This window comes from Patella vulgata, chromosome 3 (assembly GCF_932274485.2).
Source record: "Patella vulgata chromosome 3, xgPatVulg1.2, whole genome shotgun sequence".
NCBI classification, from domain to species: domain Eukaryota; kingdom Metazoa; phylum Mollusca; class Gastropoda; family Patellidae; genus Patella; species Patella vulgata.
The window spans coordinates 62,302,707-62,327,197 of NC_065881.2; the positions used below are offsets into that span (position 1 = coordinate 62,302,707).

A 24,491-nucleotide genomic window follows, 5' to 3' on the forward strand; every position below is an offset into this window, starting at 1 on the left:
GTGTCACCAGACGAGAATCGTGGGCCTACAGGTATGAAAAGTGATATTGGATAGAACTCGTCACATACAGCCAGGTATTTTAAATTTAGCCTGAACCCAGTGCAAAGATAACCCGATTGAGTTCTAATCTATTTATTGGTCCTTTATCACGTGCGCCGACTCGCATTCCACAGGTGGGCATAATTGACTTTCCTGGCGGGACAGGTACCAAATTCCATCAAGCAGAACTTTGCGCGCCCCCTATCGACCAGTCAGCTCATATCCGTGAGAGTTGAGAAACAGACCTCGTCACTTGCAGACATGTGTGTAAGGGTGTCGGCGCTTGATGGAGCCAAAGTTTCGATGTAAAAGACAGAAGATTTATAAGTTGAATCATTAAGTACGGTACGTGAAGTTTTTATTTTAATCTCAGATTTAATGATTAAATATAGTTACAAACTTTGAAAGTTATTTAGGAGATGTCAGAAAAATTCCATTGTCGCCAATACTCTGTTTGTGCCTTGGTGACGAAAATGGCCGCTCTACCTCATTTGCCTCTCGTTTCGTTTACCATAACAGAGATGTTTCTTTGAAACTTTTTATAGAAACTTATTGAAACAAAGTTGAATTTGGCAACATTGTAGACCCGCGATTAGCGATATTGATATGCTGATGATTAATCCCGTATACGTCACAAACTTAGAAGTATGGAAGGGGCGGTGAGAACGCTTGACTGATTGCATTTCGTGTATCTGACGACAGTCTTTTGGCCCAATTTTTCCGTCGAATGATAAAACCGATATTATTTAAACAGGAGGCATGATAGTCTGTGACAGCTGTATATCGAAGTTAGTTTACCGAGGATGGAATCAATAAAGTTTCAGTAGAACTTATGCCAGAATTTCACGATTTTATCGATTTCTCTAACATGCGCTATTTTAGCAGACGATAAAAGTTTGCTCAAGTTTTGCAATCCACACTGTCGGCATCAGTAAAGCAGAACGACTCGGGTATAGCGTTAGTTGATAAGAGACAGGTAGGTTAGGTACTGTGTAAACAATCCCTGGCTGGGACACCTAATAAATTGACTGAAATAGAGTTATTTGGTCAGGTATATGGGGAATCGTTGAACTTGAAATAGAGGCAGATAAAGTTGAACTAAGGCTTATTATACACATAAAATAACTTAGATATACACATAGTGTCATAGTTGCAATTTAGTTTAGAATTGTAATAATGATTTACAGATTTGTTAGATATTGTAAATTTGAATTTTTTTATGATTTACATTTCTTTTTTTAAGAGGCTTTTCATTCTCAACAACAAAAAGAATGTAATTTTGAATAATAACAAGATTAAATTAACTGTGTACTCAAACTAATTATTTAAAATCCAAGCACTGACCTACTTAGAGTAAGATATTTTTCATGATCAGTCATTCAAAGTTTTGAAAACCACAAAAAATTGTATGACTTGTAAATTGAACAGTATTGCTTGGCTGATATGTATCTAATTTTACATACAATCTAATTGAATTGAAGATACTGTCCTGCGTACAAAATGGATGACTTGATGATATATTTGGACTAAAAACATATTCATACTAATTAATCTATGAAAATTTTGCTTCAAATCCTTCTCAAAACATTGTATTCAGAAGTCATGTTTGTGTCACGTGACTTGACTGTATCGGTACCTAGCAATGTGTGCATAGCCGGAAGAGAATTCATTGCATATAAGAGATGATGTTGACGTTAATCGCTGTACATTTATCTTTAATATCGACGCCTAATTAAATTCTCAAATTAAACACTGCCCACATCTTTTTCCATGGTTTTTATCCCAGAAGCTGTTGTATGTTTAAGTCTCTTACTTGTTCCTAGTCCACTCAGTATCAAGTTTATCAACATATACATCAAGCACTCCCAAACGCTGAGAGATCAGACAATCTTTACGTGCAACCTTTGATGTCACTCGAGCAGACAGCCCTTAATCGTCAGGCTGCCAATTAGTGACACCCTCTCATTTTTGTCCTGCATGTGCTCCATGGATGTTTTTCAAGCAATCCAGTATTTTTCTAGAAAGATTAGATGTCTCCACTTTCCGTATATACAAAAATTGCCATACTGTTATTGGAAATAACAACCAGATAAATACTTTTGTGGGAAAATATCTTTAAAGCTGATGCAATTGTATTTTGTATAGTCAAATAAGGTATTAAAGATACATTATGGGAGATTCGATAATGAGTTGGCAGTTCTCACTATAATAGTTAAAAACTAGATAATGTAAAGGCAATTTGCTGAAAAATTCCATTCAAATTGATCCACTATGATCCGAGAACTAAGCGGTTGAAATTTCCGGCTAGCCTTGATCATCATTACTAAAGTCAGTATGATAAACAGCATAGTCTCGATTATGCATTTAATCGTTAAATCGTGAAGGAAAGTTATGCAGTAAATCGGCTCATAATCCACTAAAGATCGCAGGCTAGCGATGCTATCTAGAGTTGATTATGGCCTGAATAGGTTAATTAATGTCTAATTAATAATTTGGATAAAATTTCAGGCCTAAAGAAAGACCTGCAATAGACAGATTTAGCTCTTGCATAATGTATGTTTAAGTGACAAATTTGGCCAAATAAGAATGTTATTTTATTGTTAAAATAAAAAAGAATTAATAAAAAAAAAGGTATTTTTGATGTTTTTTTTGTTATCTAAATCACAACATTGAAATAATTCAAGTGTTGTTTGAAATACATAAGATGAAATTGAAATTTTGGTGTAGTGAAATAGGAATTTTTTTTTTACAAAAAAAATAAAAAAAATAGTGAAGATCTCCAAAGCACCATGTGTTTATAAGTGGAGAATTTTAGCTAAATAAAGGTATCTTGCTTTGAACAAAGTCCTGCTGGAAGATTAAATATGATTAAAGATACATTATGGGAGATTAGATAAAGATTTGGCAGCTCTCACTATAATAGTTAAAAACTAGATAATGTAAAGGGAATTTGCTGAAAATTTCAATCAAATTGATCCACTCTGAACTAAGATTTTAGCGATTGAATTTTCGGCCTAGCCTCGATCATCATTACTAAAGTTAAAAACAATAGTCTTGAATATCCATTTCATGTGTGGGAATTTTCATTTTTTGAAAATCCCTTTATCATAACTCTAGTAAACGACATGCTTCAAAACTACTTGTAATATATTGAAAACACTCTCTACGTTTGAGTTTAGGTACACTTGAGCTTTGAACATCTGTTTGTTAACCATATTATATGAATAATTGTTAATTTTCATTATTTACCTGTCAAAAGTTGGCCATGCTTGATTTATGCTTTGAACTTTTACTACATGCTCTCTGATTGGCTGCGATCGACCAGTCAAATCAGTGTTTGAATTGTCGACATTCTGTGCTGATCGCACAAGTGTTTCGAGAGTAAGAGAGTACATGTATATAAGCAACCGAATTCATCACTTGTACTGGCACCGCGGCCTGTAGGCAATATAGGTATGGGAATAGTTACTATTCCATTTATTAGCCGGGAAAAGTAGCTTTTCCACCATGCTAATAAAACTATATTTAATTTTGGCTTTTATTTATTGATGATTTAAAGGGCCAATCCCGATAACATTTTGGAGAATAAAACTGCTTAATTTTGTGTTAAAATCCCATAAAACCCTCTACCTTAGGGCCGAGCAGCTAACTCATATGTGATACGTTTTCAAACAACTTAAACCTGTCAGTCTTCATCTGGAGATGGAGACCGGTCTCCCAAGCTGTATTATGCGGTTGCTGGATAAAACCAGACTTTTATTTTATAAAACTAATGCCTAGGTGGAAATACCTTTCGTTATCAAGTACAGCACATGGGTCATTCATTGTATAGATCCGTAAAAGAACGGGAATCGATTATCAGGCCACCCAACGAAAAAACAGACCCGAAATCTTAAAAGGATTACGTGTCCGGATAAGCAGTTTTGGCGTTCACGTCCAAACGACTCAATATTTTGAGCTGAAATTTTGAGACACGGTAAATACACCATTCCTCTATATTTTGGCGCTTAAATTTCAAACGTACTCAGACTTTTATTTTTGAGACCCTGATCAAATCGGGATAGTCCCTTTAAGATGTATTTAAACGTTGTGATTTAATTAGGTTTAGTTATGAATTTTACGGGCTTATAAAGTTAGCATTTAAAGTGACTTTCTGCATTTTCATATATTACTGCGCTTTCGGTTTGAATTGTTTTGTATTTATACTCGTCGATCATCGGCGCAAGTCACTCACGCGAAATGATTCTGTAGATCTTTTTTTTTACTTTGTGGACTTTTGTCTGCATTCAGCTGATTCGGTCTTGGTTTTTCATGTCATTACTTTTATTGCGCGGACTTAATGCAAACCGGTATCTGCTTTGATTCGTATGTAATGACTGTGCCTGCTGTCTGAATTTTATCTTGCTTGGAGCGAAATCTAGCATTTAGGACGTGGTCTTGAACAGGTGGAACCAGTTTTAATGTAGGCGGAAAGACGTGCAAGATTCTTATTTGTTGAAAGTTACCATGGTATGATAGTCATGGAATCTCGAGATTCCGTAAAAATAGGTTACTTTGTTTAAAAACATACCTTCATATTCATCTGGTAAACACTGGGATAAAGCTAATCCCTAATCTTGGAACTTGAGGCCCATTTAATTTGTTAGGGATAAACTCCTTCATTCATTCATTTATTCATCTATTTATTTATTTATTTATTGATTTATTTATTCATTTATTATACAGTTGTCAGAGGTTACAATTTGTTTAATAAAACTTTTAAAATAATAAATAATTGTTTTTCTCTGAATTATGTTTAGGGCAAACCATTGAGCTTTCAGAATACGAATCCCTGCTTCTTCTGAATAAACCCACAGTTGGATGTTTTGTGTCTGGTAAAAAGGGCGGATTGACTTTGCATTTATTTAAACTGAGGATCGGGATGCGATTGGATCCCAGGCACCTTTGGTTTTGGCGAGCTTGAACCTACATTTTTGCTTATACATTTTTGCTTTTAAGTCCCAAGATACTACATGTTTTGACGGACTTGCCCTCATACTATATATTGGCGAGCCTCGTAAGATACATTTTTGCCAGACATAAGCCCCTCCTACTACACATGAAAAAATTATGAATGAAAGTTGAACAGCAAATGGGATCCTAATCCAGTAAATATCACAGGCTAGCGTTGACATCAAGAGTTGATTATGGTCTGGATAAGTTAATTAATATCTAATTAATAATTTAGATAACATTTCAGGCCTAAAGGAAGACCTGTAATAGGCAGATTTAACTCTTGCATAATGTATGTTTAATAAAAAATAAGACTTTCAACATCAATAAATTGTCAACAATGAAATTACCCTGTTGAAATACAACCAAATTTTAATGTTTTGGATATAGGTATTTGTATCGGCCGATAGTTTTACTGAGAGTATCTGACATAAATATTACAGATAACTTCTTGAGTGGTTATATATTTACTAGGATCTTGAAACGTATAAATGGATGCAATTGTAAAAAGAAGTAAAAGAAAAATAAATAAATAAATTCGTGAACCAGCCTGTGTAACCTCACCCCCTCGAAAGAAAGCTGAGGACTAGTAAAATGGGTTTATTTGGCTGTCTCTCCATCACACCTTTTGGGACACAGTAACTTTGCTTCCAATAGAGGTGGATGATTAACATTTTAGGCTAAGCAGAGATAAGCAGTTTGATTGTTTGAGACTTTGGGACACAGTAACCAATTGAGTTAGAATATTGAAACGGAGTGTAGATGTTTATTAGGTGAATATCTTTATTGAGTGAATGATGAACAGTTTCCACTTATGAGCAGATAATATATGTGCAATTTAATTTGACAATGCTTTGGAGCTAGGGCTGTGTATGCCGGAAATATACCTAATTATGAACAACTGGGCTGAAGAAGACGGACATAAAATCGTTTTGTAATACATTGTTATACCTGACAGAAAGTATTACAATTTATTGCTGTGTTATAATACTTTTATTGTCCCCCGCCTTTCTAAGTCCGTCACACTTTTTGGGACAGAATAACTCCTAATTGAACTAGAATGTTCAAAATTGGTGTAGGTGAATGCCTTGATAGATTTTGAAGATGAACATTTTCTACTTAGGGAAAGCAGAGATTAGTAATTTGATTGGTTGATGCTATGGGACACGATAACCTTAGTTCTAATTAAGTGAGAGTAATGAATTTTGGCCCGTAGTTTTATTACATCAATACTTTGACTGTTCGATAATGAGCAATAAGCAATTAGATGGATTGAGACTTTAAACACAATATCTCTTCTAATTAAGGAAGAATGTTCAAACTTAGTATAAGCGTTCATTACATGAATGCCTTGATGTAGTTTGAAGATGAGCTTTTTCTACTTAGGGTAAGCAGAGATAGCCAATTTGATTGGTTGATGCTTTTGGACATAACTTTGGTTCTAATTAAGTGAAAGTGATGAAACGTATATCAATACCTTGACTAAGTTCGATAATGAGCATTTTCGGCTCAGGGTAAGCAGAGCGATAAGCAATTTAATCGGTTAAGACATTGGAGCTCTACAACCTTGATTTGAATTGAGTGATGGTGGTGAAACTTCATGTATAGTTTCATTACATCAATACCTTATCAAAGTTCGATGCTGAGCATTTTCTGCTTATGCAAAGTACGAAGTAGTAATCTGATTGGTTGAAACTTTGGAACACAATAACTCGCCTTCTAATTGAGATAAAATGTGCAAATTGCAGTCGTGTCACATGAAATCTGTGATAACCTGATATCTCGGAAACCGCTAAATTTGGGATAATTTGAGATATGATTAATGTTATCATAATCTGTGAGTTTCATTGAAATCGGTTGATTATTGTGGACTGTTGCCTCGCCACATAAAATGTGCGGTAACCCAAATCTTGGAAACCCTGGAAGTGGCGGAAAGTTTGGCTACCCAAAGTAACAAAATGTATCAATAGAATTATCAGTAAAATAATAATATAATAATGTATATTTCACTATCAAACTTTTCATTGGTCAACTGTTGTATGAATCCAGAAGAAGAAAAGAAAATTGAAAATACATCCAGGAAGGAAAGCAGACCAGTGGTTGGTGTTTTCGATCCTCACACCAGTTTCTTATGTGGACGTATATTGCCGTTGCCCCTGTCCGTTCGTCAGTCGTCCACAATTTCTTGTGAACGCTGTAACTTCAAAAGTTATTATCCAATTGTTTTAAAATTGAAATGTGGTTTACATAAGTGAGATAAAGAAGCCTATTTAATTATGACTAGAGTTATGGCCCTTGTTTCACTTTGTTGAACCTTGTGAACGTTATTACGCCAAAAGTTATACGATCTTTGTGAAATTTATATGCACTATTTAAATTAGTGAAATGAAGAAGCCTATTTATTTTCAATAATTTCTGTTCAATATGTCTAGAGTTATGGCCCTTGTTTCACTTTGTTGAACCTTGTGGACGTTATTACGCCAAAAGTTATCATCCGATCTTTGTGAAATTTATATGCATTATTTAAAGATACATTATGGGAGATTTTAATAGAGAGTTGGCCATTCTTGCTATAACAGTTCAAAAATAGATGATAAAAGAATATATTGAAAATTTCAGTCAAATTACTTTATTCTGAACAAAGTTATCACCATTGTAATTTTTGACTAGAAATAGGAGTCAAATCCATCTTCACCGTCTACGAGAATGCAGGCCGTTTGATTGACAGGCGTTAACTCCACCTACATAATCTCGATTATCAAGTAACGTTTTCAATCGTATCACATTTATTTTTACTACAAATTAAAAATAGGACTTTTATTATATAGATTTAAGAAAGTTTTAAAGGAATGGACCAAATCAATGAGGCATAATTATAGCCGACTTCTTCAATCTTGTTAGCCTGCGTGTACTCCCGAAGCAGACAAATTGAAATAGGAAACATTGATCCAATGGTAGGGTGACCCACCATAAATAAATATCTCCAAATATCTTGACAATTACGCCACAATATTTATATATATGCCTAGCCTCAAATCAGTTTCACACAATTATAGTCACTAAATAAACGATCATGTTGTACTTAATAAGCTATGACCATTAATCATCTATAAATAATAGACTGAAAACTGGTTCCAAGTGTCGTCCATAACATCCAGACACTTTTGAGTAAAATATAGGTTACATGCCCTTGTTTTGAAATTAGTCTCGCTTAACCAGTCTATCGACCATTCTACGTCTGATTGACAGGTCGGGATAATCAAGACTACTTTTTTACGAAACATAACCGAGAGCTAGAACAAGAAATTGAATTTAGAAATAAGCACTTTAGACAACTCAACAATTGTTTTAAGAAACTTGTAAAAGTAAAATGAAACTACTGCTAGTATCATGTTCTTGTCTAACCTGAGTGTTTCAGAGATATTATTTGTACTAAACCAAAAGATGCGGCTCTTAACGGTACAGTTAATGATAAAGCAATTTAAAAAATAAAACAAACGTAATTTCTAAAGCTGCTGTAATAACCAAGAAGCTAAATTTTACTGCTATTCAAAATCGTCAACAATAGATTTTTTACGGCTGTAATAGTTGATATATTTGTAGAGAATTGCACGTGCCATGGCTATTTATCGACTCAAAGAGAGTGCGGGGTAGTCAGAAATCAGTTCGAGACACACAACTGAAGCGTGCACATTTAGCCGTGTCGAGACCAACTTTCTGTACAGTGCACGGGTCACCCTACCAATGGGGCTGCATGGGCTGCAATTCAACTGAGGTGATGTAAGCTGCGATGTTTATCAATTTCCATAATTTTCTGTAAACGCAAGTGACAAAAGAGCGTATAATACCGACATTCAAACTCTCATTTTAACCACAAATAAACATAATATCAAGGCCCTATATATCGAACTTTCAATCAAATTGACCGACATATGCGGCCTCGCTTCGTATACTCTATCATTCAGCCTCGATCTAAAATTTCCAGGAGTATGACGTCAACGTAACGGTTAATCTCAGCTTACGACGCCATTTAAAAATTTAATCAATCAATGAAATCCTGTTTAAATCCAAGCGAATTCAAGCCATCCGTGGGTCTACAGAGTTGATTTTGTGCTTGTTGTGTAAATAAAGATCTAATTTATAATTTCTATGACATCTGAAGCCTAAATAAAGACTTGCAATAATCAGATTTAGCTCTTGCATAATGTATGTTTAAATTAGTGAAACGAAGAAGCCTATTTAATTTCAATAATTTCTGTTCATTACGTCTAGAGTTATGGTCCTTGTTGAACCTTGTGAACGTTATTACGCCAAAAGTTATCATCCGATCTTTGTGAAATTTATATGCATGATTTAAATTAGTGAAATAAAGAAGCCTATTGAATTTCAGCAATTTCTGTCAATTGCTTTTAAAATGCAGCATGGTTAACATACATTGTATTGATTACATATATATTTTGACCAATCATGATTAAATGAATTTGCAACCAATTTTGTGCACAGAAACACACTGATAGCTTCCTGTCAAAAAAAACATACTCTATGTAGTCATTGTGAACTTTTAACAGACAGTATCTAATAATATTTTGAGTAAAGCTGATGTTTCTTGCATAAACTCAATGACATTGAGTCCATCTGCTTTTAAACTAATTTGACCATGCGATCAACTGCAATCCGTGATGTCAATCACATTTTGACATCTTTTCCATTATTAAGATGAAAGTGATTCTTGCCACTTCACAAACTCAATCAACAGCATTTATAACAGAAATAGGTATATTTAATTTAACAGATATATAATGTTAAATTCAAATAGATAAGTAGCCTACATCAAGTACATGTACTTAAAATATGTGCCGGACATAACATAATCTGTTTCGTGGATTATTCTTTTTTGCATGAGAGGCACTATGGTATATGAGCGAACATGACGGTTAATCCTTCCATAGGCCTTCACGTAAAAGGAGCGGATGTCAGTCAAGGTACGCTTTTTATCGATCATCTAAATTGACTCTCCTCAATGAAAATAATCAGGAAAAATACACCAGTACCGGTAACAAAAAATACTGTCAATCTCTACATTTTTTACTTCAAGACCGATTGCTTCCGTTTGACGTGAGTAACATGCACCAATCTGCATAACATAAATTTAGGTCTCCCGTCACTCTCGCTGTTTATTGTATTGAAAACACAAATTATTTGTCAATTTAAATCAACATTGATGTTGTGATCTTACGGGGGGAAAAGATGGGCTTCTGATATCCAATACTTAAGACAAAATAAACATTTTACCATTGGTACACGAATCGTGTACCATGATGCGTTTTAGAGCCATTTGTAACAAGGGACTCGAAGAACGAGGCTAGACATATTCCACAAGTCAGTCAAACGGTGACCCCATATTCTGGAATAACCAGACACTAGAGATGGCCATTCGGTTGAGACGGATTGAGACTTCTGGCGTATTTCGCCAAACAGAATTGATTTGAAATCAGAGTAAAAACAGAAACGATTGAATGTATATGCATGGCGACCCATTTGTGTCAATTTCTAGGTCGAGAATATTAGTGATTTACCTCCTTTAAGTTAGTCTATGTTGTGGTTGTTCATTTTATAACAGGACAGTTCATTGGATCGTTTAACGATCCTTCCTTAACGACTGTCGTCTGACAACTTTAACTTTCTTTTTCGTAAACTTGTATGGTCGCATGTTCTCAAACAATCTGAATTAAGTGTCACATCCTTGCTATTTTATACCAAAGTTTCATAACTGTTTTAGTATGGAACTGTGTGGATGAAATGTCTGCTGCCACTGAAAGTGCTACAAGCCCCCAAATCTCATTCTTGTTTATGGTTCATTTTAATATATGGTAATAAATACTCATTCTTAATGATACATGTAAGTAATTATGTTATCTTTTCATTGACTCCACAATAAACCAGATATTTAAAGATACATTATGTTAGATTTAGATAAAGAGCTGACCATTCTTGCTATAATAGCTCAAAAATAGATAATGTAAAATGTCTGTGCCAAGTTATCGCCATTTGTAGTTTTGACAAGATGTGTGCATAGTGGTAACCAGGTCATTGGTATATTCGAGACTTACCCTCGCTTTCGCATTTTTGAATTAAATTTTTAAATGGTGAACCGTTCCAATCTAGTTAAAATCTTGAGTATCCGATGTCATCACAAGTTAATTATGGTCTTATTTTGTTAATAAATGTCTATTTAATAGTTTATATAACATTTCAGGCTTTAAAAAAAGACCTGCAATAGGCAGATTTAGCTCTTGCATAATGTATGTTTAAGCCTCTTACATGTATCAAAAATACAAAAAAAGCTCTCTTCAAGAGATTCAGGGGAGCTTTCTCAAGAAAGCGATTTTCCCTTTTTCCAATATAGTAGGAGAGCTTTTTTTGACTCTCTGGGAATTTATTCAGTGAAGGCCTGCTGCATGTGATGATTTCTTAGCCTTATTTCAGTTACTCAATTTTATTAAGGTTGACTACAATTTGTACCATGTATTTATGAAACTAAAAAAAATAAACACAAAGAGCCCATGTTAATTTTCATTAGAAATTGAGAATAACCTGATTTTAGTGAATGGAGGAGAAATCAACACTGTCATGTCCCATTGAAAAGGGATGTAAGAATATATAAATATAATATTCTAGTTGTGTATGTAAAAGTAAAACTAGTTAATTATATTATCAATACCAGCATGATGTTATTATAGAGAATCAGGAAGTGCCTGCAAGTCTGTTGATTATAGTTAACTACGGGAAATAAATTGACATTATCCCATTACATTGTCAGGCCAAACAGTCTTTCCTGCCTTCAATGACCCAAACTCTTTGGCAGGAAATCTGTAGTTAGGAGACATACTTAAAACTCAGCTATTTACATGGTACTAGATAGTATTTATACAGACCATATTTCTACATTTTATAAATTAAGTGCCAAAAGTTGAAATGTAACTGTTTAAATTTAGTGCACTGTGGAATAACACCAGTTTGAATATAGAACATAAATATTCCACATTAAAATAAAAGATATGTGATGACAGGTTCAGTTCAACTGCTAGTTTAATAATATAATAATGTTATAATAGAATTGAATTGACAATTCAGGAACATTGCCCACCAGAACACAGACAGAACAAACATTTCAACAATAGTTTGTTGACTAAACTTAAAAAGACAATATAAACTCTACTATGGATGGGCCTAGTGTCAAGATACATGGGGTGGGGGGACCCTTGTTTTGTCTTACTACTTTATTATATCACAATGCAGAATTTTGCACAAATTATGCTGAACGAAGAGGAATTTTCAGAGTGTGTTGTTGGTAAAGAAACCCAAATAAACATTGAGTAAATTAAGGGTTTGTTTGGTACTGATGCCAATAAGAAAATACTCTGAACACAATTCTACTTTGTTGAAGCAGTATGCCAGTACCTCATCATCAAATGGTTGAAAATTTAGATACTAAAAAGTAAAATATGATTTGGAAAATACTAAAGAAATGCTAAATTATAACTGTTGCCTAGCTTTGCTCAGGAATAACAACTGCTGAAATTTACAATAATATTATCTGCAGCATCAAATGTTTATGAATTCAACAGATACAAATAAATACATCTTGTCCAGAATAATTATATTAACAGCTTAACACAGTGGGTGCAAAACATGAATTGGCAATATCAAAATTTCAGCATGAAAAATCTCCCCCAATATGTTCTCGCCACACTTTGCTTGGTAGTGTTACAAACCTTTGTAAGAGGTTTGTAACATATTTATTCTACAGTTATAGACAAAAATACTTCCTTAATTTTCATGTTGAACTCGGCTATCTCTTTTTCTTTATGTTCACATAAGCTCTGTCACTTTCAAACTAGTTTTTACTAGCCTGGTTTCCCAAGTATGCATACCCTGTTCAAATGAAAATTACTGTGTTAAAAATTGGAGAAACCTATGATGTAATATAGATATGCACAGGCTGAACATATATTTGAAAGAGTAAGCTACTAGAAATTATAAAACAATTTTTGCAAATTTATATATAATCACACTGAAATAGACACATCTTTGATTTTTATGGAATTGTTACCCCTAGCACAGAAACCTTGTAAACACTCTACATTGAAGATTAAGTGAGATGCTTATGATGTTCTTTTAGTTTTTAAAAAAAAAGTGAACTGGAAATAAAGAAAAAAAAGTTCTTTATTGTCTCGTATTACATATCAGTATCCAAAAATGCAATATGAGGAAAGATTTTTCTTATAATTGGATGATAAGAAAAATTAAAATGGCTGTCATTTAATGTAATGAATTATGATTGTGGAGATTTACAAAGACATATGTTAATTTGTAGAAGACTTAATAAGGAAGTGTATTTCTGCTGTTGATAGTAGATAAGACAACTTGAGTTCTTTGATACTAGCAGGAAATATGGCTTTTCTGAGTTGGCTCTAGTGTAGTGTGTGTTCACTGTGTGTTCATGTCCCACCTTCCTGCTTCACATTGATTAATTATAATACCCCTTGACTTGAATTCCTGTTCTGCTGATGGCTCACTCCACTCGAACATCATTTTGTAGCTGGTTTGTTTAGCACAGTTCAAGCAACAGATTCCAGTTATGGTAGGTTTAAGTTGACTTTGTCATAAAAATTCAATTGGATTCTTTAATAGATTGATAAATAGTACAACTTCATGGGCTAGTGTCATTTAGATCACAATTCAAGTACTCTATTTACTAGAATTTATGCAGTACTACATGTAGAGTATGATAATGTATCGTCAAATATTGTATTGTAACTTCTTGGTGATTTAATTTTCAAATATCCTGTACCATTTTACCAAACAGGATTTCAGTATCAAATATGTTAATAGTTAATAGATATTTAATAGAGATTGACACTTACAGTTCATTCGGATTAGATCTTATTTCATATAATGTTTAAGGTATTTACCTAGGAAGTTTTTATGCTTGAAGGCATTATGTACCCATATGCAGTATATACGTATTTGTTTCATACTCTGATGGGCCTTCTTTTATTTATGCTTAGTAAAAATCAAGGATCATTTTATAATGGATTTCAGGTCAGTAATCTTCAAATAAATCCCGCATTATTTTGATGGACTATTTTATACATGTGCAAGTATTACCAAGAAAATATATTGCATTTGATCATTAATGTCTATACAGTAAGATATATTTTACTGAATTATTAAAGTTGGTGTAATGGGTATACTGTTAACCCCTAGGAAATAAAAGTCAAGTATTTATTGTATCCATCTCTTCTGTATAAATCAAAAGATAATCAGTTTTATGTTGCTTTTTTTGTAACTTTATAATTATAATCTTCAATACAGTATATGTTCAGCATAGTTATGGCATAAATAAAATACAAAGATGATCTGGGGTTAGATGCAAAAAAGCAAATGTATACAATAATTGTAAACTTTTAAAATTTGGAAGATCAGAATACAAGTTTTTATCATGAATAAGATATCAAATTTAATATGAAAGTAAAACTAATTTACAAACTTTTACACCAGAATGTTTTAATGTTATGAAACAAGGAAAAAAATGGGAAGAATTTGGGATATATTCTTTACAGGTAAATGGTTTAAAATGTCAAGGAAATGGGATGCTGTGAAAGCTTTTTGCATTGTTGACCTTTTCCTGGTTGTCCCTTCTAATGTCAGATTTCTTCAGAAGGAATTCAGGTCAAAATTTCTCTCACCTCACATTGTCTATATTTTTCTGTGCATTGGTTAACAAGAGAAACTCTGTCCCCCATGAATATATTAACCTTTGTAGATTCAATATATTTTTGCTCTACTACAACTTTTTTTTCTTGTCCTGTTTAGTCAGACGAGTCAGTTTTAGCTTAAAGAACAGGTTTTCATGCTCTCAGAATAATTATCTTCACAGAAGAAAATGCCTGTAAATTAAGTTTGTATAAAATTTACCTAATAGATGTATGAAGATTAATAATTCCCTCAACAAAAACAAAATTCATTTTATATAATTTGAAATTTTTCATCAGTTAGATCAGTGACGTTTTTTTGTTACAAGATCTTCGAGAAATGAGACAAACCTTTAGGCCAAATGCATCAGAAAACATGGTTCATAATGGTAATCACTGGAGTGTAACGCTGAATATAGCAGGTATACCAACAGACTCTAAAACTAGTTTGGTTATACAGTACACAGAACATAAACTTTTATTAGTAAAGATGGTGACTTGACAAATTGTTATTTGTTGAAATGAAGTGCAAATGAATAATGCAAAAGTTAATATTTTTTTGAAGAAGGCTTAAGATACTTTTTGATATAATGTGATATAATTTACAAATAATCCTTTCTTTTATAAGCTTATATGTATCAGATATTAACTAATTTATGTAATCTTTTTTAAAAAAAGCTTGAGGTTATGTCATTTTTAAAAACTGTATTTTTACATTTTGTAAAGTCATGTCTTTAGGTAACCGTTTAGGATTTTATCAGTGATTACCTTTTAAGTTACAATAAATCACAACAGTAGGGTGTATTTAATCCTTTTTAGTTTTGAGTAAAAATCTGGTTATTATGTGAAAAGCTGTTGGCTGAATACAATCCGCAATTACTGTATAGGATATTTGTAGTTCTGATGAAACTGTTTATACAGTTTTTGTCTTGGGGAAACCACCTGTTGTCTTCAGTTTGTTGTGATACAGTTAGAATCCTGACTATAATGAGACAGTAGAATCTGGAGTTGGTAAAATACTGTTTAATTTGCAAATCAATACCCTCATCTGTAGCACATGTTGGCAAATTTGATTACATTTTCCAATATTAAACGCTGGAAGTTTTGAGAAAACATGTGGATATTACTAGAATGATGCTCCTGATGAGGCAACTCGATTCATTTTTAAATGATTTCCCAAAATGTTTTTTTTTCAAGAGAAATAAAATTAAAAAGCTATATTTACAGAAGAATTTTTAATTTACGACTAACCGTAGAAACTGGATATTAATGTTGAGAAAAAAGACATACAACAAGTGTTTTTATTTGAGAAGGAAATCCAGTCCAACCAATGTAAAAAAAAACAACAACATTGTGCTTAGATTAAATATGTAGAGGGAAGCATAAAAAGGTGGTTGAATGTGCCTAATCCTTGGTTAGTAGTTTCCATGCTGTGTAGACATGTTGATATCTAGGGCCATTTCCTCTCTCAGTTAAGTGGTCCAACAGGCTCAAAGTACAATAGGATTGAATGTTTTGTGACAGCCTATCAGCATGAGTTGTCAGGATTTACCTTGGTGCCTGTATACATTGATCAGAATATAATTCTTTCTACCTTCACTGTATTTAGGCCAAACATTCAATAAAACCTAAGTGTATAGCCAGTGGCCATATCACATTATGGGTTGAACTTGAAGTAATGGACAAGATGTAGAAATAAAATCCTTTTGCATGAATTACATTTATCTTTCTCTTTTAAAGTCTAATTCTTACTATTAAAGACACGCCTGTCAATGAAAGTATCATTGTTATTATTCCAGTCACTACTCAACCATTAATTATACATACATGTACTGTGATCAAATAACATATTCGACCATGGTTGAATATAACACTTTTTACTTTATTCCAAGATTGTTTTGTATAAATATTTGGCATGGCATAATTTTTGCCTTACAAGGTAAAGATATGTATCTAATACAGATACTTTACTAATATTAGCTAGCGGAAAAATAAAAATTTCATAATTTTAGTACAAAAATTTCAGCTCATATCGCACATTGATACTCTACACATGTACAATTTTGTTAAATTAAATTTTCCATTGAGATTTATTTACTTAGCTATTCTAAAGTTATCTTTTAAATATATTATCACAAAAATTCTAAACATAATCCCGTAGAAGATAAAATAGATCTCTATTAAATAAGAAGATAAAATAGATCTCTATTAAATAGAATGGAAGTGGAAAGCTCTGGTCTCAATGAGTATTCTAATTGTATCAGCCTTTTATTAAGCCAATATAATAGCTTCAAAATGTTATCATGTACAGTTAACTTGTCACACCAAGATAGCTTCACACTGAATACATGACTGAATCAGTTTGCCTGCTACTGCCAATAACACCCAGATTTGAGGGCTGTGGGAAGACGGGTTTCCTTTGTCCCCCTGCTTTTAATGTCTTTAAACTTGGACTTGGTATTGACTAGTTGCCTGAAATCTATTAATAGCTGTATTCAACAGGTATTGACTGAGAAGGAACTCTAGCACAAGGTGGTACGCCTTAAAGAATAGTGTCTTATTTTGTCCCAACATATTTAAGAGGCATTGAGTGGTGTTCACTGATTGGCTGATATAAGCTGAACTAGGTACCAGGATAAGAGGAATTCTAGTGGCTGTGTTACCTGACACGCACCAGGTATCATACAGTCACTAGCCAGCTTAGGTGACACTGCTTGCCTATTGATAGATTGATAACCCGCTACATGTCAGCCTACATAATGGTAAGTGCTCTCTATATTTATCTCATATGTAGGAATAGTAAATTAACATGGTGTATATTGAATTAGAGATAGAAGTATTTCTGTGTTATAAAGTTTCTAAAAGTTTGTTATTAGTGTGTTATATTCTGGTTTTACTTGTATTCTAGAATAACTTTTACAATATTATGGGGAAAAGTAAGCTTAGAAGTACATAGACTAAAACATCACTTGTGTCGTCTGCTATTTTAAACATGTTTACTTGTTCTGTATTAAGGTAGTTAGTGTAAATGAGATTCAATGTGAGCTTTATTTGTTCTCTTTTGACTATTAACATTTCAACAATAGAAAAAGATAAAAAGTTGATTCACTGGCACATGAATGGATCTTAATTGTTTTGTAATGAACTCTCAGTCCAGAAATTTGACCCGTTTCAATTTATGTCTACCTAGTGATCATTTCAACATCGAAAACAGAACCATATTCTCTATATTTTTAGACCGTAATTACAAATTTACATTTATTGTTAATTTTAGTATTCAATGCTCACTTGTAAAATTGATTTGTTTTTGGGGTTATCTGGAATATGAATATAAAACTGGTTGTCGGATTACTAATATCTTGTTCATTGAAAATTTTCTTATTACTGAATTTAATGAATTTCAGACTGTAAATTTAAAAAACACACAAAAAAACAGTAAATGATTTAAAATATAAACAAAACGTTTTAAGTTATTATATTTTTCTATGACTCAGTGGAAGTGGATTTGTTGACAAGTTGATATACTAATTTTTCTGTTATTAACTAAAGATCATTAAATGTATGAATTTTATTGGTTGCATGCTAAAGGCTTAATAAATAGTCAGAAATGGGCATGTCTCTGTGAAATGTCTTATCAGTCAAGCATGACTGGCATCTATTTAGAATGACACATCCACCTATTAGATTTAGAACACTAGAGTTTAATGGCTAGGTCATAAAATTAGAGAGTCCCTTGATTAGCCCATAGGTCACCCCTTCAAACCTGAAGATGAGAGAAAGCGTTGGACCAGTAACTTTGTTTAATTACCAGAATTATGTAATAACCTATTACCTGGGGCTTGTAGACAAAATAGATGAAAAACTGAGATGCAACCTAATAATAATAGAAGATAATTTTATAATATTAATGATCTTGGATTGGTCTTTATTAAAAGAAAGGTGTGATGTATTTTATGACACTCCCTCAGGACATGATTATGTAGCTTAGGACAAATATATCAAATCAATTTTCACACTTGTTTAAAATCTTCTAAAATGTTTTCATTAAATTGTTTTGGATATATTGTTTAATAGTGGATGGTCCATGATAAGTTATCACCTTTTAATAAACTTCACTTGGTTGTTATGAGTTTTAAAATGTAGGTAATAGTACATTATATAACGTAAGACAAAGTAAAAAGGATTGTCTAGCTTCTCATTATTGATGTCCTGCTAAAACTTGCAATATAGGTTCAGTCAATATGGTTAGCTTCTATATGTATAATCAAAGATGGCAGTATGTAAAATAGCTCACTAAACATGAGGCAGACAAAAGACTATTCGGTGAGAACCAGGCCATGTCTGTACCTGTTTGGCATAAAGCTTTGTTTGCTTTGAACTTCACCTGTGATATCTCAAGGTACTTTATACATCAGATACCTGTCTACATTTCCTATATACAGTAGATTTATAGCTTTTTGAGGACTGGTTAGAATGACACAAGTTAAAACTCCCTAGGAGAATAGATTACATCTTGTTTTGCTTCATGTTAATAAACAAAATAAAAAGTCTCCAGCAAATATATTTTTACCCAGTTTTAAATTTCAAGGATAATACTTAAAAGATCATGTGTTCTATTTTTTCCCATCGTATAATTTGGTTTTCTAAAGACTTCAAAACACACACATGAATTATTCCCACACTTTGTGACTAATTAAAGAAAAAATAGGTTTATGTCCTTGTAACCCTAGGCTTGGAATGGAATATTCCACTGCACCTCAACATTTTTACACAGGTAAAGCCCTTCTTTTCATGTCACCTGAAACTATTCAATTGACGACTGTTTCTCTAGCGTGGCGATGAAATTTGGAAATAGGCCCGCCCACTTGTGCTGTGTAGTACCTGTTTTGTTTGCACACTACTTAAGACTGGTTGTGAGCAGGAAAATGGTCCCTTGATTTTAGTGAATAGACATCCTGGCAGATAGACTGTTGACTTTGTAATCATGTACATAGTTTTCATGATAAGTTATATTGCCAAATATTGTCCAATGTTCAAGAGAAATGTCAGTTATCATTAACAAATCCTTGATAATAGATTTTTTTTTTCTGGATGATAAGGACAATATGTTTAATTTGAACAATTGTTTAACGTATTGCTCTTCATCTAAATGATATATTGATAAAAGGCAAGTTAAAATGGAGTATAATTGTTTACTACAAGAGTTAATAAAAAGAGACCAGTGTTAAGGGAAGATGAATGCTTGTCAGTTTTTGTCACTAAGCTTTGGTATTTTTTTTTTTTTACCTTTCACCTGATACCCAGGCATGTGTAATAAAGCAGAACAGATGAGACTATGTCTAAGGTATTTGTTTGATTCTGATGTCAAAGAGTCAGAGATTATTCATGAGACACTTAAAAGTTAGTTCCCACGTAGGCACCTGACTAGTTGTGCATGACATAGCATTTGGACTAGTGCTCTGTGAAGCGAAGACATGTTATCAGATCAGAGGCTTGGCTCTTAAACTACCCTGTTGAACTTAAAAGTCTTTTGTTTAACCCAGCACAAAATAACTTAGCTTCATTTGTAATGCAATGAAAATTCACTGTTAGAAAAACCTATTTAGAAGATAAAATGGTTAGTATTATGTATTTTATGTATTTTAGGAAAGTGTACAGTTCTTTACACATGGTTAATAGAAAAGAAATAGTAACACCATTTGATTTTGAAATATGTTTAAATATTAGATAGTCAATTCAATAGAATAATTTGAATAGATTTATAGAACTAGGATTGATCTTCCACACACCACATAAAGTTATTCATTTACGATAGCGATTTCCCCACATTGTACAGGTGCCTAATTTGCAGTCAAAAAACTTCCCACAGGCAATTAATTGTTCACCTGTGACGAGTTTTTCTTTTGTTGTTTGCTGGTTGATTTTATGACTTGGTTCTCAGTTCTCATGCTCACAAGACAAAATTACAGAAAATATGTCCCTACAGAAATACTCATGCAAAAGTTAGCTGGTAATACTCCATTGAATTCTATTGAATTGAAGATAAAATGAGCTTGAACTTGGGGTCTGCTAGTTTGAGCGTATAGTTCTTTTCATGATAACCACAAGCTACTTAATAAGTGACTTTATAATATTTCTCTTCTGTGATAAATAAATGGAATATGATTAATTTGTATTTCATCTCTTTAGTCTCCACACTCTTTTCATCTTTGTGACTGGGTTTTATGACATATTTTATATAAATTGTAATTTATGAGCATGGTGATAAATATTCAGGATATAGAGTAAGAGAGTTAGATTCCTGTTTTTATTAGAATCAGGTTATTGAGTTTCTATTTAATTTGTGTTATAGACATTGATTTATATATATTGGTATATTATCAATGAGTCATTTTGATACTTTTTTTTTGTAGACAACCAATTGCAGTAAGATTTTTAAAGATTATTGCTTCATGTACAAGTATGAACATTATTAATATGTAACAGAAGTTATTATTAATACTGGCTTAAAATAGCATTTTGATGTCTTTTATCATGCCAACATGTTGATGTTCGTGTTATAATTTTTTTAGAATTAGTTTTTTTTATGTAGTATGTCTTGTTTTTGAATGAAAGCTGTTATTGATATCAGGCATGTAAGCTAGTATATGTCGGATTGAAATGAAGAGTTTCCAAAAAATCGATATTGAATTATAATTTGAAGCATAAGGTACTATAAAAGAGTAAAAAATGATTTATCTTCTAATGGCACAATATGCCAATATGTTTGTGAATAAAGACATTTTCAGATTCAAGCTGTTACGTACATGTACTCTCAGATATAATTCTACACAGTTTGAATCAATAAAAGTCAATCTAACTCCACAGGCACAAATAAACCAATATATATTTATCCTGCCAGTGGAATTTTGTCACCCTGTTATTCTGGCAACAGCTGGGTTGTCGCAATTCAACATCAGAATATGGCATTTCTGTGACATTTTATGAATAACATTTCTGGTGCTGAATACAAAATTTATGGCAATTATGGTTAATTATTTTTGGCACCAAATGGTGGTTCAACAATAGCATTTGCATACTTTGATTCTGAATTACATTAATTTGGAACTAGGTTATCACTGGTTTTATAAACTTGTTATCCTGTCAGTACTCTAACTCACAATTTATTGATAGAACTGGTCTGTCTCATGAATAAGTATTTTAATGTATGTTCGTGAGAAATACAACTTGTACAAAAATATAAATATTTCTAGATAAATGTTCAATAAAAAGTCATTAGTGTGGTTGAGTGATCTTGGACATTAACTTTTTAAATACAGTTGTAAATGACAGAAATAACTCTTTAATCTTCTTTGCTATGATATAAACATATTTGTAGTTGCTAAAATGGCTCATCATTTGAGGAATGTTTACCTGACTGTTAAAGGTTTGCTTGAGATTCCAGGTAGACCAATGGCGACAGAGATTTGCCCTTGAGGCATATCTCTGAAATGGAGAAGCCGTATACATGTACATGTGGAGTCATTCATTTATCAAAGTCCATTTTGTGCAAGGCTTGGATTCTCTTTTTGGGGAAAGATATCTACCTGATAATATTCACATACTGTGTTACATGTAAATCAGTTTCCATCTAAGTTTATTTTATCTTCAACATTTTATATCTTATCATTTTTAGACTTAACTGCTTTAATATGTTAACTGACAAAGATTTATTTTTTCTTTTGCAGAAAACATGTAAGTTGCAAATCATAAATATAGAAAAATCAACCTTAAAATTAATTAAAGCATAATTAAGGATGAACAAAACAACATGAATTACTATTGTCCTCTTATTAAATTAAGAATAGCTCTTTGTCTAACACTAAGTATGTTTTCAAATGTCTACAAGAAAAACAATAATGCATTATTTTTTTTTTATGATAAAAACTTGAGCTTTTGTTAGCTTAGTTTATAGATGAATTAATAGTAATAAAATATGAGAGATGATGAAAAAGAATTAAGTACACATATTGTATAGGATGGTTGGGAAGGTAAAGACAGAGAACATGTTGTGTCAAAACCTGACTTATAGTTGCTTCAGGTTATCAGGCATTAAAGCAACTTATCTCACTTATTGTTCAGCGTTCTTTGAACTGCAAAGTTGAACTCTAACCTTCAAGTGCTAGAGGTCATGGAAACTACTGATTATTCAGCTACTGATATGTCAAGTGGAATACAAAGGTTTGATGCTTACATACAATTTAGATAATAAACTGTTTTCTCTTATCTATTCAATTTAGAAAAATCAATTTGTCAGAAACAAGTTCCAGCAATAGAAATATAGTTCCTACTGAAAAGAATGAACTATGCCTTACAAAAGAATATTTATTTCTGCTGATTTGATACTTGTTGAGTTTAAATATAAATGTAGATCTAATATGAGAATTTATAGTTTAATAGTACATTGCGATGTTTAATCAGGAAGAATCAAGGATATATAAAAGTTTTCCTATAGATTATATAAATAGCTGATTGATCTGTAGATAACATCATCACTCAAACCTAGACATCTTTTAATTCTCTTTGCCCATTTGAACCTGTACCATGTATGCAGTAATTAGTCATTGATGTGCCTAAAACTATCCTACCTGTTTACGTCACTACTGACTAAGTTTATGGAATCCTGTTCTATTTGGCTGAGTAACTGGTATGCCTAATTAAAATATTTTGTGGTACCTGGTACTCCGTAACCACCTTGATTTCAAAGGAGCAAGATGTTGAAATTAAATGCACAACTAAAATTATTTTTTATGGGGTCTTTCATCGTTACATTTATTGTGTGGCACATTTAACTTCTAGTTTAAAAGAATTCCTACTTGACTGAGTAATTTAAGTGTATTTTTACTAAAAACATAAAAGTTTGTTCCAATTAAAGAGGTCTGCTATTATTACTTATATTATGTGTACTGCTAGGTAATATTTTGAGATTTGTTAGGCTCTTTCAAAGGGAAACTCTTTATAAGTTAGTTGAGGAAACATGATAAGAATTAAGACTTAGTCACTTAGAATAGGTTTTGTGGTCCAAAGAAAGATTTATAAGAAAAGCTTTGCTGTTATTGTCTCATCTCACTTCCCTATAGAAACTGTTTGTGGTTGTATTTAATCATCATCCTTTTGCCACGGGTCATCAAGTAGAAGATTTATTATCTGTGACCCAGGATGTTTGAAGCTGATTTTTATATACGTCATGACTTACATTTCTTCATATTTATTGAATAGATAACTTTACTTGGAATTTTCCATAGATGCTTTTATAGCAAATTCAAGAAAACCCTTTTGGATATATATAATATCTATACATAGAAACTTTGCAAAATATTATCATGACCAAATGATGAGTGATGACACATGAAAATATTAAGCTATGAAATGCTAAAGAAGGAAGGTATTTGTCTTTTATTCTTGGATTATAAAATGTCCGCAAGTTGAGAGGTGTTATTAACTACAATCTTCAATTGTTTGAGTAAAAGTAAAAATTGAAGCTAAGCTATAACCCCTAGAGTATTATGTGTCTCATATAGAAACTACACAAAGACCTGCAAGCCATAATACCTGTCAGGTAGAGTAAGAATGACCTCCAGACACTCTCTAGTATTAAGTAATAGTTGCTACCAGGTCATCATTCACTACTTAATTCTTGCTCTATTCGAACTGGTTCTCAGT

At 32.5% G+C, this 24,491-nt stretch overlaps 1 protein-coding gene across 3 annotated transcripts in view; it reads left to right on the forward strand.

Annotated features, from left to right (window-relative positions):
* LOC126814479 (zinc finger protein Xfin) overlaps window positions 1-24,491 on the forward strand; it is a 34,602-nt gene continuing 10,111 nt past the window's right edge. The window contains exon 1 of one of the 3 annotated variants that reach the window (XM_050539625.2): window positions 1-384. The gene's annotated coding sequence lies outside the window, so the exon portion shown is untranslated. Of the gene's footprint in view, window positions 385-13,485; window positions 13,676-17,128; window positions 17,552-24,491 lie in introns of those variants that run through there. The other 2 variants (XM_050539627.2, XM_050539626.2) reach the window with 2 other exon arrangements.